Below are 24,568 nucleotides of genomic sequence, written 5' to 3' on the forward strand. Positions count from 1 at the left end.
AAGGATCTTCAAATCAAGGATCTTCAAGTATTTGTTGATTCTTTATTATTAACTAATCATTTCAATGGATCTTATGTAATGAAAGGTGAAAATTAGCATTATACCTGGAGATCCTCAAAAAATTAGACTCTGATTTTGTGAACTTTAGCCTAACCCAAGTTTCCAGAGAAGAAGACACAGAAGCAAACGCATTAGCCAACTTAGGATCCTCCCTAAGGATCCCACTAGAAACGAAGATCCCTAAAAACCACATAATAACTCTAGCTATAGAAGCCATTTCCGATAAATCCGATGATCCTGAACAACCAATAAGCGCAGCAGCCATCGAAGGTCCTGACCCTCAGATCCCTCCTCGAAGGGATCCTGACGAACAAGATCCTCAAAAAAGTCGACAATCATGGATCCAACCCATTATGGAATATTTCCAAAATGGCACGATCCCAATATAGGAAAAAAATGAAAGAGCATTCAGAACAAGAGTCTCATGATTTGTAATAATCCAAGGTAAACTCTATAAAAATCTACGGCGGGTCCATATCTCATATGCTTGGAAGAATCCTGAAGCTGCAAAAGTCTTGAAGGACATACATGAAGAAGAATGTGGCAATCACACTGGGCGGCAGATCCTTATGCTCCAATTGAGAACAGGATACTACTGGACAACCATGAAGAGAGATTCTTTTATACATGCTCAAACGTGTGATGCTTGCCAAAGACACAACAACATCTAGCATCAACCAGTAGAACCTCTACATCCTATTATCTCTCTGAGGCATTCATGAAATAGGGATTGGATATAGTGGGAAAATAACTAATAACTCCAGGAGGAAAGGTCTTCATGTTATTGATGACTAGTTACTTCTCAAAGTGGATCGAAGCTGAAGCCTTCGTTCAGCTAAGAGACAAAGAGGTAGTCTCATATATTAAATGTAATATCTTGACCAGGTTCGGGATCCTGGCTGAAATCATATATGACAAGGGATCCCAATTTATAAGCAAAAGGACAAGAGACTTTTGCATTACTTGGGGAATCAAAATGATAATGGCCACTCCTATTTGTGACAACCCAAAAATTTTTGCGTTGAAAGCTCAGTCAGTCAACTCAACTGAGTGTCAGACTCATTTCTGCTATCCTCTAGCCTTGTTTAAAGTCCATTTAAAGCTTCAAAGCTCTGTACATTCAAGCATTGGGTATAGGAATCGATCGCATACACTTCTAGCACCAAAATCGAGCCTTACACTCCAACATAAGGAGTGTACGGCCGCACACATGGGTGTGTGGACACACACCCCTCTCCTAGCAGCACACTCACATGTATAAGTTTAGAACTCAGCCTCTTTTCATCCCTTTTCACCCTCCCAAGTCTAGAACTCAATTTCTCTCCCAACTAGCATCCGATTTTCAGCCTAGATCTTCAAGAATGTAAGTGTTCTTCCCTTGATTTGTTGTTAATATTCTTAAACTAGTTACATCCTTTGATTTCACCCATTTGAAATCATGTTTTGGCTAGATCTTCAAATCTTCATCCATTTCACCAAGAATACCAAGAATAAACACTTGTTCTTGGTGATTTTGAGCCTTCTTCAACCTCCAGATCGTAAGTACTCTTTTCCTTTGCTTGAATCTTGTTTAGAACACTTGATTTAGCCTTAGAAAATGCCCAGAACTCATAATCATGTGGTGTGTGCGGCCATACACATAGGTGTGGCCGTACCCCCCCCCCCCAAACACCATCAAAACACCCTTAAAGGCCTCCATATTATAAGTACCATCCTCTAAGCTTGTTACTTACTAGATATGAGCCTTAGAAAATGTCCAAACCATGTTCATCAAGGAGTGTGCGGCCGCACACACTCCATGTGGCCGTACATCCCTTTGTTTAGTGCTTAAGGGCCTCTAAAGTGCCTTTCTAGCTTCAGCACTTGACGAGCATTAGTCCTACAAGCTTCCCTATCATTAGAATAGACTTTTGTGCACTCATTACCATGAGTGTGCGGCGGCACACTCCCTGGCCGCACACTCCTCAAAGTGGTCGTACACTCCTTTTTAGTGAATCACATGTGATTCCAACACTTGGTCAAAGTGTTTCCTAGTCGCGTGAGGTATTTCCTTGCATTTGGTTGCTTCTAAACACTATATTTATGTCAATATGTGCCATTATATGTCATTTAGGATTCGTTAAGTCTCGGGACTTCATTTGTGGAACTTCTCATCCTTATGCACATATTCGTTTGAATCACCTACATCAGGTGAGTTCATACCCCGTAATCAATCTTTTAAACTGTTTTATAATTATGTAAATTTTTGTTATAAAGATCTTTCAAAAGATTGTTTATGTCATTTAAAAGTGATCAAAACATTTCAAAAACTCTTTTAAAGTTATGTTACTTTATAGTTTAACAAAATCCCATTTTTAAAGTATAATCATAACTTAGTAGAGAAAAGGAGTCTTTTCTTCAAATCAATATCAGTTCAAGTAAACATGTTAGTAAACTATAATAGGTATAGTTTAGGGGTTCAGTTCATGCTATAACAAGTACAGAGATAAACATGCGATAACAATTACAGAAAGGAACATACTATAACAAAGTACCGGGAAACACGTTAATATAGCTTTCCGGGTTTGCATTGACACCAATACGATTTCACGTACCAGGATTAGCTGACACGAGGTGATAACACTTAATAATATATCTTTCCAGATTTGCATTGGCACTGGTACGGTTTCACTTACCAAGGTTAGCAGACACGAGGTGATAAAACTTAATAATATATCTTTCCGGGTTTGCGTTGACACCAGTACGATTTCACGTACCAGGGTTAGTAGGCGCGAGGTGATAGTTGTATCGAACCTAAGTTATTTATTTATAAAAAGGGTACATATGTAAAGTACTCGATGATAGTAAATAAGATACATAACTTATTCATAACATGAACATTTAGTAGAAAGGGACCTATAATGCTAACCTTATAATTCCTTAATGTATACATCAAGGGATATATATTAATAGGATCTGATAGGTAATAGGATGTGTGCTTTTTGCTTCATTTCATGTTCCTTGTTTGGTTGTGGGCTTAGAGCAGATTCACCCAACCTATTATCCATTCGATTTTAGTATTATATATATTTCGTATACATTAAGTCATCATAAGGGGTACCAGGTATGGGTCAGGTCATAGAACACTAATTCGATGCACAGTTTCTAGTACAAAACATACTTTACGAATCAAAACTTTTCCTATACAAAACTAGAAACTTACCAGTAAAGGGTTTAATCCATTTTATTAAACCAGTATAACTCAAAAGACCTTAAGTGATTAATTCTATAATACCTTAGTTTATACATTAGGGTTATATATAATTAATACCCGATATGTAGTTAGATGTGTTCCTTCCGCCTCATTCCTTGTTCCTTGTTTGGTTGTGGGCTTAGGGCAGATTGACACAATTAATTATATGTTTGATATTAGATTATATATAGCTAGTATAAACTAAGTGATTATAGAAGGAACAACTATGGTTACAATTTTTATTATAAGAAATAAGGGTTTTCTTAAAGAATCTTTTCATCAAATATAAAGGAACTATTACAGTTAAATCCATGAGTACCAAGGGAATACACCGGGGTTATATACAACAAGGATCTAACGACCAATGGGATGTGTGCCATCCGCCTCGTTTCCTGTTCCTTGTTTGGTTGTGGACTTAGGGCAGATTCATATAATTGATTGTTTGTTTACTCTGAGTTTTATATAACTTGTATCCATTTAGCACTCATAGAAAGGATTGTATAGTCATTTTTACTTATCTTTCATCAAAGTAGAAAATATAGGATTTTTTGGAGGAACAGGCGAACTTTTCTAAACAAAACTTACAACTTACTAAACTTTCCTACAACTTACTAAACTTTCTTGAAACTTACTTAGATCACTAAACTCTTATGAACTCACCAGCTTAATTGCTGATAAACTCTTTCAAAATAACTTGTATTCTCATGAAACTAGTAGACAGGTACTCGCGCTGGGAATTTAGAAGATGGAGCAGTATAGCTTCAAGTCTTCTTCTGTTATTTGCTTATGTACTCTATGTTTTGTGAACACATACTTTGTAAACACTTTCTTTCTAATGAAATGGTTGTTTATTACTTTGATTACTATGATGCATGTCTTGTGGTATTAAACATGACATCCTCCACCCCAGAACGTTTCCGCCGTTTCGATTTTAGGGTGTGACACTATTCATCCCCAAGCTAATGGTTAAGCAGAATCTAACAATAGGATCGTAGTAAACAACTTGAAGAATAGGTTGGATAAGAAGAAAGGAAGACGGGCAGAACAACTTCCTTTCGTCTTGTGGGAAAATAGGACCACTTCTAAAGTAGCCACAGGTCAGACCCCCTACTCCTTGGTGTTTGGGAAATAAGCAATGATCCCTACCGAAGTAGTGATCCTGACAGCATGATACTTGCTCCAAAAGCAAGAAAACAATGTCAAGATCCTAGCCCAAGATCTTGACACTATTGATGAACTCAAAGATCTTGCCAAAATAGGCATTGTTGTGCATCAACAAAGGATCACCAAGGCTTACAATAAGAACAGAGAAGTCAAGATTCCAAATAGGAGACTTGATACTAAGGAAAACGTTCCAAAACACCAAGGATCCTAGTGAACATAAATTAACTCCTAAGTGGGAAGGACCGTATCTCATCGATGTTGAAGCAGGAAAATGAGCATCTTGGCTAGCAACATACGAAGGAGACATTTTTCCAAGATCCTAGAATGCTATACATCTCAAAGCATACTATATGTAAATAAGATCAACTGATCTTCAACAAGACTAAGGTGCACACGTTCTTTACCTTAAACTCTTCATCATTACTTATTTTCTCCTCGAATACGTTACTAACTTAGGCATCAGAGGGGTATTAGCTAGACTAACTCCTACCCCTAGCTAATGTTTGCTATGCAGAATGACGTATAGCTAAGGATCTCCATAAGTAATGGTCCGGAAACATAAGGATCCTCAAGATCCTGAAACATAGGTATCCTCGAGGTTAAAGATCCTGAAACATAAGGATCTTGTCGCACAAAGATCTCAGAATCTTAACACTTGAACAACTACATTATATCAACAGTATAATCTTTAAACTATCATATACAGAAGCTAGAGACTGATCATCTCTCCTACACTTAAGGTGCTTAATCCCCTCTAAGGTTTAAAGAGCTAATTACATCTTTCATACAAACTAAGGTTTATAAACCTCGCTTGAACGCAAGATATCTAACTATGGGATGCGAATAAAGGGACCATTTCACGATGCAGTGGCTTGGTACCCCTCTTATCTTTGAACATAAGTTAATATCCTTAAGGTTTATAACATCTTCATGTTATCACATGTCAGGATTTTACCCCGAAAATTACATAAGGTTTGTAGCATCTTCATGTTATCACACGTTGGGATCTTACCCCAGAAATTACATAAGTTTTATAACATCTTCATGTTATCACATGTTGGGATCTTACCCCAGAAATTACAAAAGGTATATAACATCTTCATGTTATGACACGTTGGTATTTTTTCCAAGAAAATACACACGAATCATAGCATTTTCTTAAGTAAGGATATTTCCTGTAAGATGTATCACAAGTTGGGATCCTCCCCAGTATATAATATGTTATTAGTTGAATTTATGGTATTACCCAAGAATATTGTCAAAGCCTATAACCTAAATAGGTTATCCTAAGAAGTGAATTCCCCCGTATGATCTAATGACTAAGGATACTCATCATTAATGATTCCCATTATTAAGGATTCTCATCGCTATAGATCCTCATCAACGAAGATTCTTAACATCAGACGTCAACAGTGATCCTAAGATCTTTTCTAAGTTGAGATTTATCCTCTACAAATCCAAAGCTTGAAAAGCTTATGAAGCTTAAGGAAAAACTTGAAGACGATCAAGTTCCATCTGTCCTTATTCTTGAAAAATTTTGAGTGATGTTTAAGGATCCTGAATTTTCTAGGATCCTAAGAAAAAATCATTTGATTATCAAAATTCAAGTATGCTAAAACTGATTCACTAAGAGAATTTTGTCTCGGGATTGTTTTGTAGGAACCAAAATTTTTGAGATCTTGATTATTTAAGGATCCTAATATCATAACAGTCATGAAGAGAAATTGGAAGAGAGATATAAAAGGAAAACACATCCATTGCATTCAACAGGGTTTGCATACCAACCCAACAAAAAGATTAATTGTTTTACATTACTAATGGAAACACAAACTACTTAAACTAACTTATTGCAGACCTAAACTTTAGCCTGGTAATCATCTTCCGCGCCCTTCTTCTCCCCTCCTTCGGTCAGTTGCAATACAAGATCCTGATTGGTGGTAGCAGGCTTGCCAATCAATTTGCCCAGTGCCTCGCACCATCCGTCCACGTCCCAGGAACCTGCATGCTCAAGATCCTCCGCAAGATGGATCTTGGCCACCCAAATAGCTATCGCAACACTGACCTTCGCATCAGAGATCACTTCCTCGATCTCGTGAAAGTTCTCCACCTCCTTCTCAGCCTTCTCCTTGTTGAGCAGCTCCACTCTCCTCAACAAATCATCATTGGTCGCTCTCCACATCCTCTCCTATTCCTGAAAGGCTTGTTCAGCCCTCTCCGCTCAAATCCTTAGATCAGCGGAAACATGACCAGAGACCTAAAACAGAGACATAGTGAGTCAGCAAAAGGTAAAATAAAAGATAGAACAAGAATAAAATAAACACTTACGGCTTGGGAGAAAGAGACCAATTTCAAGAGCGCTTCCTTATCCCTGAGACTTTCCAAAGATAAACCTGCAGACTCAACAGTTTTCCTTTTCCGGAATCTCGAGCTCTTCACTGTCAACTCAACGTTCGATCTTTTAGGAGGAAGAAAAGATGAGGTCTTCTCCTTTTTTACTGTCAGTTGATCCTTTGACATGGTTATATTAAGATCAACGAGTGTGAAGAGAGCACTGGAGCGAGTAACTTTTGATCCTATTTAAAATATATAACAGAGGACTATTAGTAATGTTTATCACAAGCAAAAGGAATCAATGATCCTTAACTATCGACATGAGGTCAGTGGCAGAAGATCTTTCTTGCAGAATGGCTTAATCAAATCGAAAGGATCTCTCAGCTTCAGACAGGGCCGAGAACTTCTCGATCTTCTCTTCGGATCCCTCAACAACATGAATGAGCTCTTTGAATTTGAAAGTTTCAAAAAAGTGAACCATATAAGAAGTTGTGAATTCCAGGATCCTTATATCAATATAAAAGAATCCTACCCTTCTTGACCCAGGTATCCGACAGGAGATCCCCACTAGGAACAAAGTCACATCTCACAAAAAGGTATCTCTTTTTCCGAGCTCCGTCATTATGTTTGGTTTTCAACACTAAAGGAGATCTGTGGGTTTTGACTTTGAGGAGAAAGCGAGAATTCTCGAAGGTTGTGAGATCAAATATGTAGGCCAGCTCACAAAGACCAATGTAAAGCCTTTTGACTGATTTACTTGGACAATCCAGTATTGGATCCTCTAAACAATTAGCATGGCCTGAATATCTGAGATCCCAGTCACCCTAAAGAATTCAGGGGCAATCCCAGGGAAAAGGTATTTCAAACCCATAGAGAAGGGGTATTTATGGAAACACACCCAGGTAGGAGAAACAAAGTCAAGCTGATTGAGAGGGTCAAAGGGCCTAAAAACAGCTTCAGGGGGAAGGCTCCATTGAGTCCCAAGACTCAATGCCATCGTCACCAAAGGAACACGTCTCCTCATAGGAGAGAATCCGTTGGTCGATGAAGTCATCTTCAGGTAGAGCTAAGATGTTTTTGCAAGAAATGGTCATTTTGCTAACCAAGATAGAAGAAGTAAAAACGTATAGATAATTACCTTCTAATGAATCGTCGGTAAAAAGAAAGAAGAACAAGACGAATGGTGGAACTGACCACCTCTATTTATACTGAGGGTTTGAGGCTGATTTGACTATTAACAGCTAGTTTTCCACCCGTTTGATTTAAAAATTACCAAGCTGTTAATGGTTAACTTTGAAAATTACTTTTCTCTATCCATCTATCTATTTAATTTAAGTTATTACTTTAATATTCTCGAAATTAACTCCTACATTTGCTGGAATAACTTGGGACAATTGTTAGGGCCATGATCATCAAAGCATTCTGGATCCTAAAACCTCATCAGATATTCAGGATCCTCAACTATCTCAGGATCCCGACTATTACCAATATTATTATTTATTAACATTTATAATGGTTATATTTCATTCATAACTAACACATGTGCAGAAATAGTCAAGAGAAGACTTATTCTCAGAAAAGTTTCATCTCAAGTATGCTAAAGACTTGAAGTACCAAGTTAAATAACGTTTACAAAGCTGGTAATAGAGGATCGCGGGAATATCGGACATCTTGTTAGCTAGCTTAGACTATAAATTGACACTTGTATTTCGCACACGACACACACTTGTGTAATTTGTTTGATCAATACTTGTGTAATTTTTGACCAAAAACATTATTCATAATATTATCAATAAATATAAATATGTACCCGAATCATCGTTTTATGTATAAACCTCATTTTATACATATTTTTACTAAACATTTTATTATGTACATGTGTAATACACATTTATGAAAAAATGTTTATATATACATAAAAGCCATTATAGAAAGTGTATAAATACATCTATTGTTGCGTTTTTGTATAAAAACATTTTTTTGTATCATTTGACCTCATTTTTATAAAAACCTTTTATGAACCCTTTTTGACATATTTTTATATAAAAGCTCATACGAGAATATTTATGGACTTCTTTTTGTATAAAACTTATTTTTATATAAAATCATAACATGTTTATATAAAACTTTATTTTGACCATTTTTATACAAGTCTTTATTATAAATGCTTAATTTTAACGTGTATATATATATATATATATATATATATATATATATATATATATATAGTCTAAGAATGATATATTTGTATATACAACTTTGATCATGTTTTTGCCTTATGATTTGTTTTGCTTACATTTTATGTCATGAGCTTTACCGAATGATTTTTAACATGTCACTTATGTGTTTATACTTAAAATGTACACAATGAAACTTATAGTAACATAGTTGTATACTCACCACCTAAAATAAGCACATAATAGCAACCAACTGCTTAAAACATAAGACAAGTATGTATCTTCCCCAAAAAATCATAAAATCATAAAATGAGGCTATAAAGACTCACCATTGATGCGTGATTTTGTTTTAGATTTGTAGAATGAGACTTGGGTCGTGATTTTCTCGACTTTGGATGTAGGAGCTTTTTGGAACAAACCAAAAACCCAAAACTCCTTAATCTCAACGTAAGGAACACCGAAATCAACTCCTTTTAGACCCATCAACCACTTGGCTGTTTTGCAACAGAAAATGAAAAGTGAGCTATTGTGTTCAATTTTTAGAAACAAGAGGGTGGAAAAGTGTGGTTTAATGATGGCTAATCGGTTGAGAGATGAGGAGGCGGTCCACTTCACGGACGATCCTTCGTAGCTTCCTTGTTCTCGTCACCGGCAGCAAGTTCGAAGGGGGGAAAGGTAGCAGCAAAAGCAATGAAAAAGAGTGTTTGGCTGCTGGGATTGATGAGCAAAAGGTGAGGAAGGAAGGAAGAGGCTTTCACGATAGGTTGGTGGCCGGAAAACCCACCTTGCGGTGGCTTTCTCTAGCCGAGAGCAAGAAGATGGACGGGAGAGAGGAGATTAGAGAGAACGATTGGAGAGGGGAGAAGAGTGAAGAGTGTAAGAAACAAAGAAGAATATTTTTTGGACATATAAATCAATTATCCATGTAGTTGGTACTTTAGGACAATGTCATGATTGTGGCAATTCATGAAGTCATTCATCCCTAGTTTTCTCGATTTGTGTACCCTCCTTCTTCACATCTAATAATTTATCTTAAAGTGGCGAATTATAGTCTCAAGTGTGAGGATTCCAAAAACTCAGACGGATCCTAAATCAATGTGTAGAACTTCAGGAAAAGACGTTTAAGATTTTGAATCTATTTCAACCCGATTTGATACTTTTTGCGACTTTGAATAATTTATGGGTTAAGAGTATTGTGTTTATGAAAAAAATATTAGACCTATTTTTTAGTTCAAAAACGTTCTCGGAATATTCATATAAGATGTGCAAGTACCTGAACAGATCAATTCTGTTTTCGTTTATTAAGAAAACTAGTATTAACAACAAATCAATTATGTTTTCATAAATTGGTCCTAAGTATACTCGATGAAAATGTTTTATTTTTAGCGCAACAAGTAGTATTAGTTTTTGTGGTTTTTGTTTTGATCTTAAACATTAGATAGTTGGGTGGACAATTTGAGATGTTCTGAATGTAATTATGAGTATAATATCTTTAATATACTTTACTAATAAAGGATTATATACATTACGTCTTAATGCAACATGGTTTGCAACTAGGCCACTTATCTTTGCAACTAGGCCACTTATCTTTGTACTTTTCTAGGATTCTAAATATTTAAAACACTATACTTTGTATGATATTAAAAGGAAGAAAACATGAATTTTTGGACAATCATTGTCTTGAGAGAAAAAAAAATGAATGATTGATTTTGAGCACTAAAAACTTTGATTTATGATCATTGGGCTTGAAGTCTTGATGCTTGAATACTAAAACTTATCTTAATAACCACTTGAATTCTAAGCCTGTAACATTCTTGAAAGAAGAAAAGTATAAAGCGGATAGCATTAGATTTAACAAAAGCATTACATATTATTTTCATTTGTGATCGATCCAATAGGCTGGTTTGAGAATGTTGAACAGTTTTATACAAAAATTTAACATAAATACTCTTAAACATATATGGTTTTGAATTGATTTAATAGTTAAAGGTCATCAATATTGATGATCATCTTATTTGACGATGATGATGGTCTAGGATAATGGTCACTATAGGAAGGTTAAAAGATAGGGTTATTCTCATTGTAGCCCAACGATGTTTACTATATTGGTTTAAAAGGTCTCTCATGTTTTTTTTGTGTTTTAATGGTACATACTTGTGTTTTACCAGTTATATAGGTACCTTAACCCATTTTATGATGTAAACGTGATTCGTCATCTGCCAAGTAAGCTGATGAGTCAACATAGACTCACTGCTAAGTCAACTCAATGCCACATGTGCCAAGATTAATGATGGATATTCAATTCCAAATGCACACCAACCACTCTTATTGCCCAAGTAATTGCTGGTGTTTGTGGGCATAAAAAAAGACGAGAAACCCATTTGGGGTTTTATTCAAACCAAACCTAAACTTGTTTACCTCTTTTAGCCAAACACACCTCCAAAAAGAACCCTAAATATCATCCATGTCAGATCCACTACCTTCCCCAGACACCTTAAATTCGCTTGGGTGTCTCAACTATAATGATCTCCATTCCATCTTTTGTGACTATGGAGAGAAGCTTGCAGAGCACCAAACTGAGATGTTGCGATTGAAGGAATAGCTAGGTCAAGACTTTATCATTTGTAGGGTCGATCATATAAGTCTCCAGCATAAGTTGGATGGCCATGAGAAGTAGTTTAAATTTGTTGGTCTGATCATGGGTGGAATGATGGTTGCCTTGCTCGCGATGATGGTGGTTCTGCTCCACTTCATTTTGAAACTTGAATGAAGTGTGAGTGTGGTTGATAAAGCTTATATATTTTAGTTTTTATCTTTTGATTTGTTTTTTCTTTTTTATAACATCCCAAAATACGAGGGTAAAAATTTTCATTTTTAATATAATCAAAACACTCATTTATTCTTTATTCAAACATTTAGAAGTTTTTCAACTAAAACAATTATCAGGGTACATTCCCAAAATCACGAGTTGCAGAAAACACAATGTATGTGTTGCGATCAAGCAGGGCCCTTCCCTTTCGAACCGAAAGTACCTAAAACCATAAACCACCAATTGTAAGCACAAAGCTTAGTGAGTTCCCCAAATACCATATACCATACATAACATGCGAGACAAACATAACATACATATCCAACAGTCAATAGAAGGTGCTATGTGCCAGCCATAGTCTTGCCATTATGCTACAAACCGTATCATGGTCTTCCTTGCCAGGTCGAGGGCTAAAACCCTAGGTCTTACATATCCAACAGTCAATACGTTGTGTTTACTTGCGCGGGGTGGTGAAATCTTTTCCATGTTTAAGAGAAAGTTTATAGAGAATTTTGTGTGGAGTTTTTCTCCATTGTGGTATTCGACGAGAATGTCCAAGACCCCCGTTATCCGCAAGCACTGGTATTTCATCTTGGGGGGAGTACCGGGAATGTAGCCTCGTGGAGTTTTCGTGCAGGGTTGGGATTTATAATCCCCAAGAGGGAATGACTCCTGAGTGTGACATGATTTTGAAGGGGGCAGCTCAAGGGTATGCTGATGGTGTTACTGGTTATGATTTTTGGCATAGTATTGCCTCCGGGATATTTTATTCCAGAGTGTCCCCCGAGAGCAGTATTCGCTCTCCTATCCAGCGTCTACTCCACCGACTGATCACTTTCTCAATTAATGATAGAAGGCATGGGGACGAAGTGACAAAACATAATCTCTTCTTTTTATGGTGCATTTTATAGTTGGGAGTGTGTTGCAACATTCCCTATTTTTAGCACACTTCTTGGCTGGTTCTGCTGCCAGTTCTCGCCCCGGGAGCCCTATTTTTGGAGGGCAATTTATTACCCGGTTGGCTCGATCATATGGGTTACTAGTTCCCAATATCACTCGCTCCATGACCCGCAAGGATGGTCATGAGTTTAGCATGGGGTACATGGAGACCATGCGGGTGGTCCAAAATATTGGAACCCACTAGGGTATTGTGGAGTCGGATGATGAGGGTGGTGAGCAGCAGGGTGACCAACCCGAACCACAACAAAGGCCAAGGCGGAGGAACGTGAGAGGATGGGGAGAGAGAGGGCATCAAATGCATACACCCGCACCCATGGTAGGATCACACATTGGGGATTATATGGTTGGGTATTTCGATAAGCTCTCTTTGAGTGTTAACTGGATTGGAGGGACTATGGAAAACATGGTTCGACATTTCCATGTGGAGCAGCCTCCTCACCTAGGGTATCATTACCCAATTTTCCCAAGGTGGAAAGAGTATCATGGACAAGGAGGAGAAGGTTGGGCACTAGTAGAGCAAACGTGGAGGATGAAGATGATTGATCGTTTAGTTTTTATTTTGTTTGTTTTAGACTTATTTCGTTTGTTTTTATTTTGTTTTTAAATTTGTTTGGATTGTAAGACTTTAAGATATTATGTTACTTTGCTCTTCTTTTATTGTTAAGTTTCAGCTTGCTAAGGAGTCTTGGGGAAGGAGTAAGGTCGAGTCAAGAATCATGTTCGTTTAGGCGAGTGTCGTTCAAGTCTAGAAATTTAAAGTCAAAACCCACAATTAGAAATAAGTGTGGGGTGAGTCGAGAGAGAGGTTATAGTTAGAAGAGTCGTCAAAATACACTGAATTTAGAAAGGTCTTAATTCGTTATGATGTTGAGTGGAGTTTATGTATTTACAAGGAAATTCAGAATGTGCGATCCAACGACTTCACATCATGAGCCTGTACTGATTCACGTCGTGAGTTTTGAATTTCCACTACATTGATTCCGTTCCGTTCTTCTTCATTACATGGAATTACTACCATTCCTTATGACACTTTTGTGACGATTCGATGGGCTGGTTTCTCTAATATACAATGTGGCGTATGCTTTCCCACATTTTCTACACGATTTGGAGGCTTGCACCATTCTTTTGGAAGATTGAAGTTTTGATTGATGGCTGGTTTCTCAAGTTCAAGTTCCAGTTCTTATTTTTGAAGAGGTCCAACATTCGAGATGCATATTTCAACCACACTTTTGGAGATGATCACGCCACTATCCCAGGGGAGTCTGTTCCTTTTTCTCCTTTTTTTCTTAATTTTAATTTATTTTATGCATACAATGAGGGCATTGTATGTAATAAGTGCAGGGTAGGGGGTAGAAAAGGTAAACTGCTAGAAAATTTGGTAAATTTATATTATCTAAAAAATTTGGAAATTTTAAAATTTTTAATAACTGAGTCTAGTAATAATAATAATTTGAACTTTAGTTGCTAGTATTATATGGGATGATCTGATGAGAGCTCAAATGTTTAGTTGAGCCAATACACGTTATAATGCATTTGTGGCTTCCCTTATTTTAGTGAAATCATGGGACAAAAACATAACCCTGCTTGGTTTGAGAAATGCAATATGTTTAGCAGCCTAAACCTGAAATGTATCCAAGAAAGATACGTCTTAACCAATAAAGGTTGAAGTTAAGTGCCCCTGTGTAAGCGTGTAGGTTTTTGAGTGATATAGAAAAGTGAGATACATGTAAAAAAAGATAGAAATTACAAATAGTAAAGAAATTGAAGAATTTTGGAGCATAAAAGTATCAAAGTTTGAAGATCAAAAGATCAAAATTCTAAAAGTTGAAATTTGAAGATGCCAAAAATCACAAAAGAAATGAATTCAAAGAAATCAATCATCAAACATCAAAGAAAAGAAGAATTCAAGAGCTCCAAGATGTGGTATCTTCTAAAAAGTTGTAATTCTCTAGTTTATGTATGCTTGGGTAGCTTTACAAAAATACTTTGAGGTTAAGTAGGATTTCTGGGGATGGATTCGGAGGGTTGCATAAAATGAGCATTGTTCAAAAGAACTGGGCAAGTGTTTATGAGGATTGTGAGTATTTAGAATTGAGGGGGGTTACTTTGGAAATATTTTAGACACAAATGCATGCGCTGAGGTCTTGGCGTAATGGCTGAGCTGAAATTGGAGTGTTCTATGTGATGCTAGTGATGAAGGTTTAAGTTTAAATAAGTAGATTTGCTTGAGGGCAAGCAAAGCCTAAGTGTCACAACTAGGAATTTTGATACTTTGTAAACACTTAACAAGGATAACATTTTAGTTAAAACTTGAAAACATGTATGGTGCTTATTCAATGACCACAAAATTCCATTAAATACTCTATACAAACATTCAAATAGTCAACAAAAGGTTGGAAACCCTGAAAATCCCGGTTTAAGTCCATTTTGGACCAAGATTTCCTTATTGGGCCTAATAGACCAATAAGCTTCCAATTTGACTATTTTGGGCTTAGAACTCTCAAATGGGCCCTAATTGGACCCATTTCCATGAAAATTAACATTTAAGTCCTCATAAGCCTAAATTGGACTAGTTTATCTTTAATGGGCCTTATTGGGCCATAACAAATCTAATTAGCCCTAATGGGCGATAAAACTCATTCGTTTATGCGCCTTGGGTCGGAAGCAATCTCTAAAGGCCTAATGGGCCGAAAAACCTCCTTGTAGACCTCATAAATTCAAACGAAATTAAGAAGTGGGCCAAAATAAGTCCAATTTCTCCTTCTTAAGAACCATTCTCGGCCCATGTATAGGAAAAGAAGAAGGAATAAAAATAAAAGAGAATTGGAGGATTTTTGTGCACTTGCCACCTCGTTATTGCATGGTGGGTTTCCATGCAAGTCAACTCACTCCTCCTCTCCTCTCTTCTTCTTCTTCTCGGCCAATTCCCACTCTCTCCACCTCATTTTCTTTCAACAATATCTCAAGATTACTCTCTCAAGAACACACCCTCCTTCCATCAAAAATTTCGAGAATCACAAGGGCTCTAAGAAGATCTTTCCCTAATATCACTAATCCTTGGTAAGTTGATGTTTGATCCATACTTTAACTTCTTGATTACCTCAAAAATCTCCCCATAACTCATGCAAAATTCATGATCTTGCTTCTTAGAACACATCTAAGCCAAAGACCTTCCAAGAAGCTTGCTAGGCCGAAAGACCTCATCGTCTTCTTCCATTTCTCTTCAAAACCGAACCCACAAAGCAAGGTGAGTTCATACCCCTCTATTCGGTTTTCACAAGTTTTATGGGGGAGAATACAAGTAAATTGTGTAGAGCTATGTGTTTGTGTATGTTATGTGTGATTTCATGTGTTATGTGGTAAATATGTGACAAAAAGGAAAGAAATCTCGAGATCTATAGCTCAAGGAGGAAAATAAACATGTTCTAAGATATATTACATTAAACAAGTCAAGAAAAATTACCCTCTAAGGTCATATTAAACATATTACAACATAAAACTCATTTTTAGGCTATATTAGTCATATAAAACAAAAGTTGGGTTAAAGGTTCTCATTCACGGTTTTCTTAAGGAACAAAAGAGTCAAAACCGTTAAATATATGTTTTTATGAATATTACGCTCTTCAAAGGGCTAGAAATATAATTTGTAGCCTAATGGGCCAATTTTTGGGCTTTTCGGCCCATAGGCTCAAAATTGCGAAAAATATGGTTTTTAAGGGATTGAAATGGTAAATTTCTCAAAACAGTGGGTAAAAGGGGTAAATAAATCTATTTCAAGGGTTAAAATGACATTTTTTTGCCAAAAAAAAGGATCAAAAATGCAAAGTTTTTGGATTTTGGGTCAAAATTGTAAAAGTTGCGAAACGTTGGGACTTAAATGAAAATTCTTTACTAAAGGGGCTGAAACTGCCAAAGAGTAAATTTTGAGTTAAAAACATTATTTAAACAAGCCTATGGGTCAAAAACGTTAAGAAAATGGGTTAAGGGCCTAAAATGTCTTTTTTTATAAGGGACTAAGATTGTCATTTCTATTAAAGAAGGGCTGAGTAGGTCAAACCTATATTTTTGAGTCAATTATTTTATTTTTAAAATATTGGGCCAAAAATACCAAGTTATAACTTATGAATTTACGATGAAAAATATACATATATTTTAAGGTCGTTATAAAACCAATCGATAAACTTGGTGCCTTTGCGATTTAACAATTGTTCAATTAAACTTTCCGGCAATTATACTATACCTAAAACAAGTAAATATTCAAATAGTTGGGCTTGAAAGTTTTTAATTATGCTTATTGGGCCTTCGTGACCCATTAACACGACTTTTGGGCCTAACAATAATAATAGATGTTTATTGGGCCTCCTGTGACCCAATTACATGCTTAAGGGACCCTCAATGGCTTTCACATGCTATTAGGCCTCAGTGGCCCATTAGCATTGCTAGTAAGGTCCAAATAAATCATATGCAAAATAGGCCAACGCGCCCTTCGTATACCCGACAGCCTTAGATAACATACACGATTAGTAGGACCTCGTGGTCCTCTACTCCTCGTCTGTTAGGCTTACCTTCTATTGAAGTAAACAAAAATCAGGTCGTTAATCAAGAGTAATCAAATTCATTTGGATTAAGTGAGTAATAATGGCTGACACCATTGAGTGTCGGTCGTAGTCTATAGTTATAATTAAAGTCTCCTGGAGGGAGAGCGAGAGTTTGTGTATAGATCTATACGGGGGTGACTCCCCCACACCTCAGTTGTTCGCTACAGTTAGACTCGGTCAGTCTAGGGTAACAAAATCTTAAGATCAATTTCGGCGTTCAACAGATTGCCAAGACAAACGAACTAGTCATTATCATGCATGGTTATAACGACTCACATAATAATTCCAATACTATCTAAGTAATCAAGGGAATTCATAAACATTCGTTGTGACGGTTTAATAATTCAAAACAGTCATACTATTTTATCGGAAAACTTCAGGTTTCTCGGGGAAATCAACACTATTCACTTGTATTTTCAATAACTATAATTCAAAAACTTATCATTTATACACGGGGAAATCAACACTATTCACTTGTATTTTCAATAACTATAAATCAAAAACTTCTCATTTATACACGCTTTGAAATCATTCATGCATAAACCTATGAATCTTCACACTTTTGTATATACAATTGTCATTTCAGGTAATATCGGATTTTATGGGTTTTTATAACCTGCACAAAACATTTTTCATATCAACCCTGCTTATGAACTCACCAACATTCCATATGTTGATGTTTTCAAAATAACTTGTATTCTCAGGTAACATATAAGCTGAGGAACATTACCAAGTGTGTTAGGATGTTATGTTTTGAAAACTCTCAAACAATTTATGCTATGGATATGTAATATTTAGACAATGTAGTTGATGTGAACAAGATCGGTTGTAATGTATTAATGCATGGTGATGTTTATGTTATGTTTCATATATATTTATTGTAATGATATTCAATTTTAGTCACGCGGACCCTCGGACGTTTCCGTCGTCTGGTTCGGGGGTGTGACACTAGGTGTGGGGTATTTTGATATTGTCATATTTATACACATTTTTAGCCAATATTGATCTACATTTTTATAAATATTTTGGTTATTTGCATAGAATTATGGTACTTATAAGGATAAATTGTTATGTGCAGCCAAATAGAAGTATTTTCGAAGAAAGGGACCAGAAGTGACAATACTTGGAAACTTTGGGGGGGGGGGGGGGGGGGGTTGAAGAAAAGAAGGATGAAAAATTCAGCAAAAACTGTGCTCACGGCCTGAGGAAGTTGGATGTCATGACGTGAGTAGGAAATTCTAGAAGATAAGCATTTGGGTGAAGGAATCCTTGCTGAACACGATTATCTCGAGTTCACGACGTGAGACTTACATTCTGACGGTGTGAACGGGAAATTTCAAGATATTATAAATACCTTTGCCCATTATGATTTAGAAGACTTTTGGCTGGCTTAGAAGGATTCCTAGAGACGAAATTCGGAGGAAGAGAAGATCTGAAAGTTGGTTTTAACACCAAGGAAGAAGAAGTTCGTAAATTGGTTTATAGATTGGTACACTTAAACATGTCTTTGATTATGGTTTTTGTTTGTTTACTTGTTAATATGTGCAGCTAAATCTAGCTGCATCTGTTAGTTAGATGAAGCTGGAACTCATGGTTTTAATGCATTAGATTTGACTTTACTTTTTGGTAATATGCTTGTGTTGATTGATTTTACCTAGCATGCTTAAATTAAATAATTGATTGCTTTAAATTCTTGTTCTGTATAGTTAGTGAATATATATCTGCATGAATTTGAATACCTAGTAATCCAGTAAACACTAGTTTATTAGAGCTAAGATCAAACCAATCTTAGATAAGTAATTGAATCATTGAATTAATTTGTGCTAGAGAACTCATATTATGACTGTAATTGTGTTTTGATTAATCAATCTTACATGGCTCCAATCTCATTTAATAATTGATTCTGTGTTAACCATTGGGTGACCATACATAGATTTATATGAATTGATTAATAATTAGTAGATTTAGAACTAAATTGCTAATACTTCATTAATTGGTAACCAACAGTAATAGCTATAGCTAATGTATAACCATTGAGTGAAAACGGATTCAAACTAACATAAGTGTTTTGTTTATTGATTGAGTTTGGATTAAAAAATTAAGTTCATATAAACTTGCAAAATTAGATAAAAACCCTTCCCTTGTTAGTAATTAGGTTAATTTAGTAGTATATAGATTAATTAGTAAACACCGTTCCCTATTATCGACACCCGACTTACCCAACTATTCTATAATTCGACTAGGTACACTGTCTAGGTGCATTTTAGTTAGTTAAGATAGTTAGGTTATAAATTATAAAATTAATGGGTACTTTTGTGCACATCAATTACAATTTTTCCAACATATAGTAGAAGATGCAAAATAAAGTATTTCTTGAAATAGAGATTTTTTCCTACCGATCAAAACAGATTGTCATAATTACATTTTTTTTAAAGAAATTTTGTTCTAACAATTTTCATCTTTCATAGTTTGAAATTTAAATTATTTGTATTTTGTAAGTTGCGATTTTAGTCAATTACTTTATTTTAAAGTTGCTTTTTTGGTCACTTACATAGTTTTTTTTATAGTTATTGTTTTTATTAATATCACTTTTTTTTTATTATAACTTCTTAATTAATTGTGATTAATTTAAAATATCAAGTGTTTCTAATTTATTTAAACATTGTAAAAATTTTACAACATTTATTGTGAAAGTTCTTACTATCAACATAATTTAATTGTTTGTATAATTTTATATGCTTTTCCTATCAGCGTCACGTAATTTGTTTGTACTAAATAATGATGTGATTATTACTTTCCTTATTTAATCGTATGCATTTATGTGGTGTTGCCTCAAACATGATACACTTTGAAACTTTACTTTTGTCTTTTTCTTCTATAAATAATTGTTTAGGTTGAAACTTTATTTTAATATTTTTATGATTCACTTAATATGATATAATCGTCACCATTCTATATATTGATTGTTCGTATTTGGAAATCACATTATATTACGGATTGTAAAGGAGGAGTTCTCAATGTGCCCCATGACTTCTAGTAGCTAAATAGGGATAATGACTTAAGAGGGTAATAACGTTTTCTGTTTGTTCATTTTAGGTCTCTAACGTATTTTTTGTACGTATTACATCATTAAGGTTATTATAACTGTTTACAAATAGTCATTTTAACAGGAAGAAGCCGGTAAAATGATTATTTATAAACGGTTATAACAACCTTAATGGTGTAATATACACAAAAACTACGTTGGGGACCTAATATGGACAAACGGGAAACGTTATTACCCTCCTAAGTCATTATCCCATGAAACTATAAACCCATATAGTAAATTTTTACTTTTTAAACAAGAAACTTGTAGGTCTTGAGGTTGGTAGTTTGGATGGTTTTAACCTCGGCCTTCTTTATAAATGGAAGTGGCCGTTTCTTAATGATAAGGGAGCTCTTCGGGTTAAAATTGTCAAATTTTGTCATGGGGAAGGAGGTGGTTTTTCGGAAGATTTGAGAATATGAATTGGAGGGGGTGTTTGGCAAAAGATTGTAGGATCCATTAATCACCTCCATGAGAATGGTTGTATTCCTTCTAATTACATGTATAGAGTGGTGGAGGGTAAGACTCAAACGAGGTTCTAGAAAGATGTTTGGTGCTTGAATATTCCTCTTAGGGAGCGATTCGGGAGGGTCTTTGCTTTCACCTTTAATCAAGATGCTCGAGTAAGTGAATAATGGGATCCGGAGTGATGTAATTTTCATTGGCGTTGGGGGATTAGAGGAGGGGCCAATGAAAATTACATCCCCCCCCCCCCCCCCCCCGGGATCCCATTATTCACTTACTCGAGCATCTTGATTAAAGGTCAAAGCAAAGAACCTCCCGAACCGCTGCTTAAGAGGAATATCCAAGCATCAAACATCCATCTAGAACCTCGTTTAAGTCTCATCCCTTACCACTCTATACATGTAATTAGAAGGAATAAAACCATTCTCATGGAGGTGATTAATGGATCCTACAATCTTTTGACAAACACCCCCTCCAATTCCTATTCTCGAATCTTCTGAAAAACCACCACCTTCCCCATGACAAAATTTGACAGTTTAAACCCGAAGAGCACCCTTGTGATTAAGAAACCGCCACTTCCAGTTATAAAGGCCGAGGTTAAAAACATCCAAACTACCAACCCCAAGACCTATAAGTTTCTTATTTAAAAAGTAAAAAATTATTATAGGGGTTTATAGTTTCATGGGATAATGACTTAGGAGGGTAATAACGTTTTCCGTTTGTCCATATTAGGTCCCCAACGTATTTTTTGTGTATATTACACCATTAAGGTTGTTATAACTGTTTATAAATAATCATTTTACCGGCTTCTTCCTATTAAAAGGACTATTTGTAAACGGTTATAATAACCTTAATGGTGTAATACGCACAAAAAATACGTTAGAGACCTAAAATGGACAAACATGAAACATTATTACCCTCCTAAGTCATTATCTCAGCTAAATATTACTTGTAAACTACTTAATGATCTCGTAAGTATTATTTACCACATGTAATGTACATGGCTTGCCCTAAACGAAAAATCATAAAACACTCAATTTCATTAGCAAAATATAAGTAGCAAAGCAACATTATATGTTGATCATGTTAACATAAAATTTATATTTAAAATTATTCCTTATAGTAATAAGGATTTTTCAGATATCCTTTTTATCGTATTAACAAAAAACTGAGATGAAAACAATTTCCCACGAAGATCCAGAACACCAAGCAAAAAATAGAGGGAGGACATTCAAAGATAAGGAAATATACAGAAAAGTCCTAAAATTTTGGGAAAAGTTTCAAAAAAGTTATAAAAAATTTTTAAATAGAAAAATCTCATTATTTTGAGAAATTCATATAATCTTTCATTTGTTATTCAAATATAAAAATGATTTTTTTGTTAATTTGGGCAAAATATTAAATAATAAAGATTTTTCTGTTTTTTTTTTTAAAAAAAAAAGTTAAAACTTTATAGAAACTTTTTTCTAAAATTTAGAATTTTTTATAGATTTTCCTTCAAAGATATTGATTTTGGAAAACTGTTGCATGTTCTTCAACGAAAACTGTTACATGTTATTCAACGAAATGGCATAATGTGGATGAAATGAAGAGACACGGCGTTTTAAAAAAATAAAAATAAAAAACATCTTGTTTAAATTATACAATTTCGTATATCAGATATTCGTGTTGCTGACGACCTTGACTTCTCCCAATAAACGTATGGTGCCGCTAGGTTTGGACTCAAGATATCACAATCAACGAAAAACATTAACGGACCGTTTCATGGTCTTAAAATGGTTGACATGGTTGGGACGCATTTAATACATATTTTCATTTTACACCCTTTATCCTATTTCAAATTTACAATATTATGCATTGTTTTCATATACTTTCATGCCATACAATTTTATTAGGGGTGTCAATTCTAACCAAAACCTAATAACCTAATCCAAACCCAACCAAATAAATAGCAAATTACGTTGAAATTTTGAATCCATTTTATTAAATAGGTTAAACCGTCTAACTTGATTGATTAAATGAGTTGGATAAGAGTTGAAATTTTTAACCCTGTTTATAACCCATCAATTTGGTTAAAATTTTTAAATATTTTTTAATATATATTATTTAGTATTATTTTTTATGGACTAATATTATAAAAGCTCTAAATTTTCTATAAATAGTTGGAAAAAACTCTAATATATTTTTTTATTATTGTTATACCACATTTCTTGCAGAATTATCATTCTAACTAATTTAACGAGTTTCATGGTTAGTTTTGTTAACTTTTTTGCAAAATCAGTCATAAAAAATTCAAATTTTGTCCCTTAGGTTTGTATACTCTATTTATTTTTGTTTTTTTTATAAATATATATACATTTTTTATTTTCTTTTTTTATATGTACATTATTTATTTTCATTTTTAACTTTATTTTTAAACAATTTGATTTTTTTTTTTTTTACCTTTTTACCTTTTGTTTTCTGGTTCTTTTTTCTATTTTAGTTATTTATGGTTTTCGAATGTTTTTATTTATTTTGATTCAAGCAAACAAACTTGAATTAAATATAAATTACTATAAAAAATATTTTTTTTATAGAGACCGACTATTATTATTATTATTATTATTATTATTATTATTATTATTATTATTATTTGTTCTTTCTTTTAGTCCATTACCAAATTAAAATATTATTTTGAATTTAAACTATTGATATCACATATAGAAATATGATTTAATTTTCAAGTTATATCACACATTGAAACACTAATCCTCAATAAACAAGCTAATTTTTTATTTCATAACATAAATATAATAGCACTAAAGAATAAAGAAAATAAGTTGGATCGAATTTACAAATATAAACATAACTATTTTATTTACTTGAATAAAAATAAAAAAGTTACAAAAACTATAACTTATCAAAATTGTAATATAATCTAATATATTAATATATTTTACATTTTTTTAAAAAGATCAATAAAAAGTAAAAAATACAAAAAAAAAAACAAATAATTGGAAAACTAATTAGAAAAAAATTTAAAACAAACAGACGAAAAAATTAAAATATAATAAGAAAAGAAATATGAAAAAAACTAAAAAAAATATTCTATATAAACATTAAAAAAATAGAAAACAAACGGTAAAATGGTTTTAAAAAAAAGTTAAAAAATGAAAATAAATAAAGTATATATATATATATATATATATATATATATATATATATATATATATATATATATATATATATATATATATATATATTTATAAAGTTAACCAAGTTAATTATGAAACTCGTTAAGTAGGTTAGAGTGATAATTCTGCGAGAAAATTGTGGTCATAACAATAATAATAATAAATATTATGGTTTTTTTAAATTACATGTTAAAAAATTTAGGGATTTTATAATACTATTCATTCTTTAGTAGATCATTATATTTTTATTATTTATTGTTTATCAAAAACCATGGGTCAGCAAGCGTTACTAGAATTTGGGTTTGTAAAAGTGATAATCGAGTTGCATAGAATTTAGAAACAAAACAATTTTAAAGTTTTATGGTGGTAAACTCTTATTTATGTTTGTGTTATGGGCCTATAAAGTTATTATTGTATAATTTTCAAACTTGAGCAATTATTATAGCTTTTAACTTGTATGTAATTTTATTTGATGGATTATTTGATTTTTAAGGGGTTTTGTGACAATTTAAAC

Source organism: Lactuca sativa, chromosome 8, assembly GCF_002870075.4.
Source record: "Lactuca sativa cultivar Salinas chromosome 8, Lsat_Salinas_v11, whole genome shotgun sequence".
Classification (NCBI taxonomy): domain Eukaryota; kingdom Viridiplantae; phylum Streptophyta; class Magnoliopsida; order Asterales; family Asteraceae; genus Lactuca; species Lactuca sativa.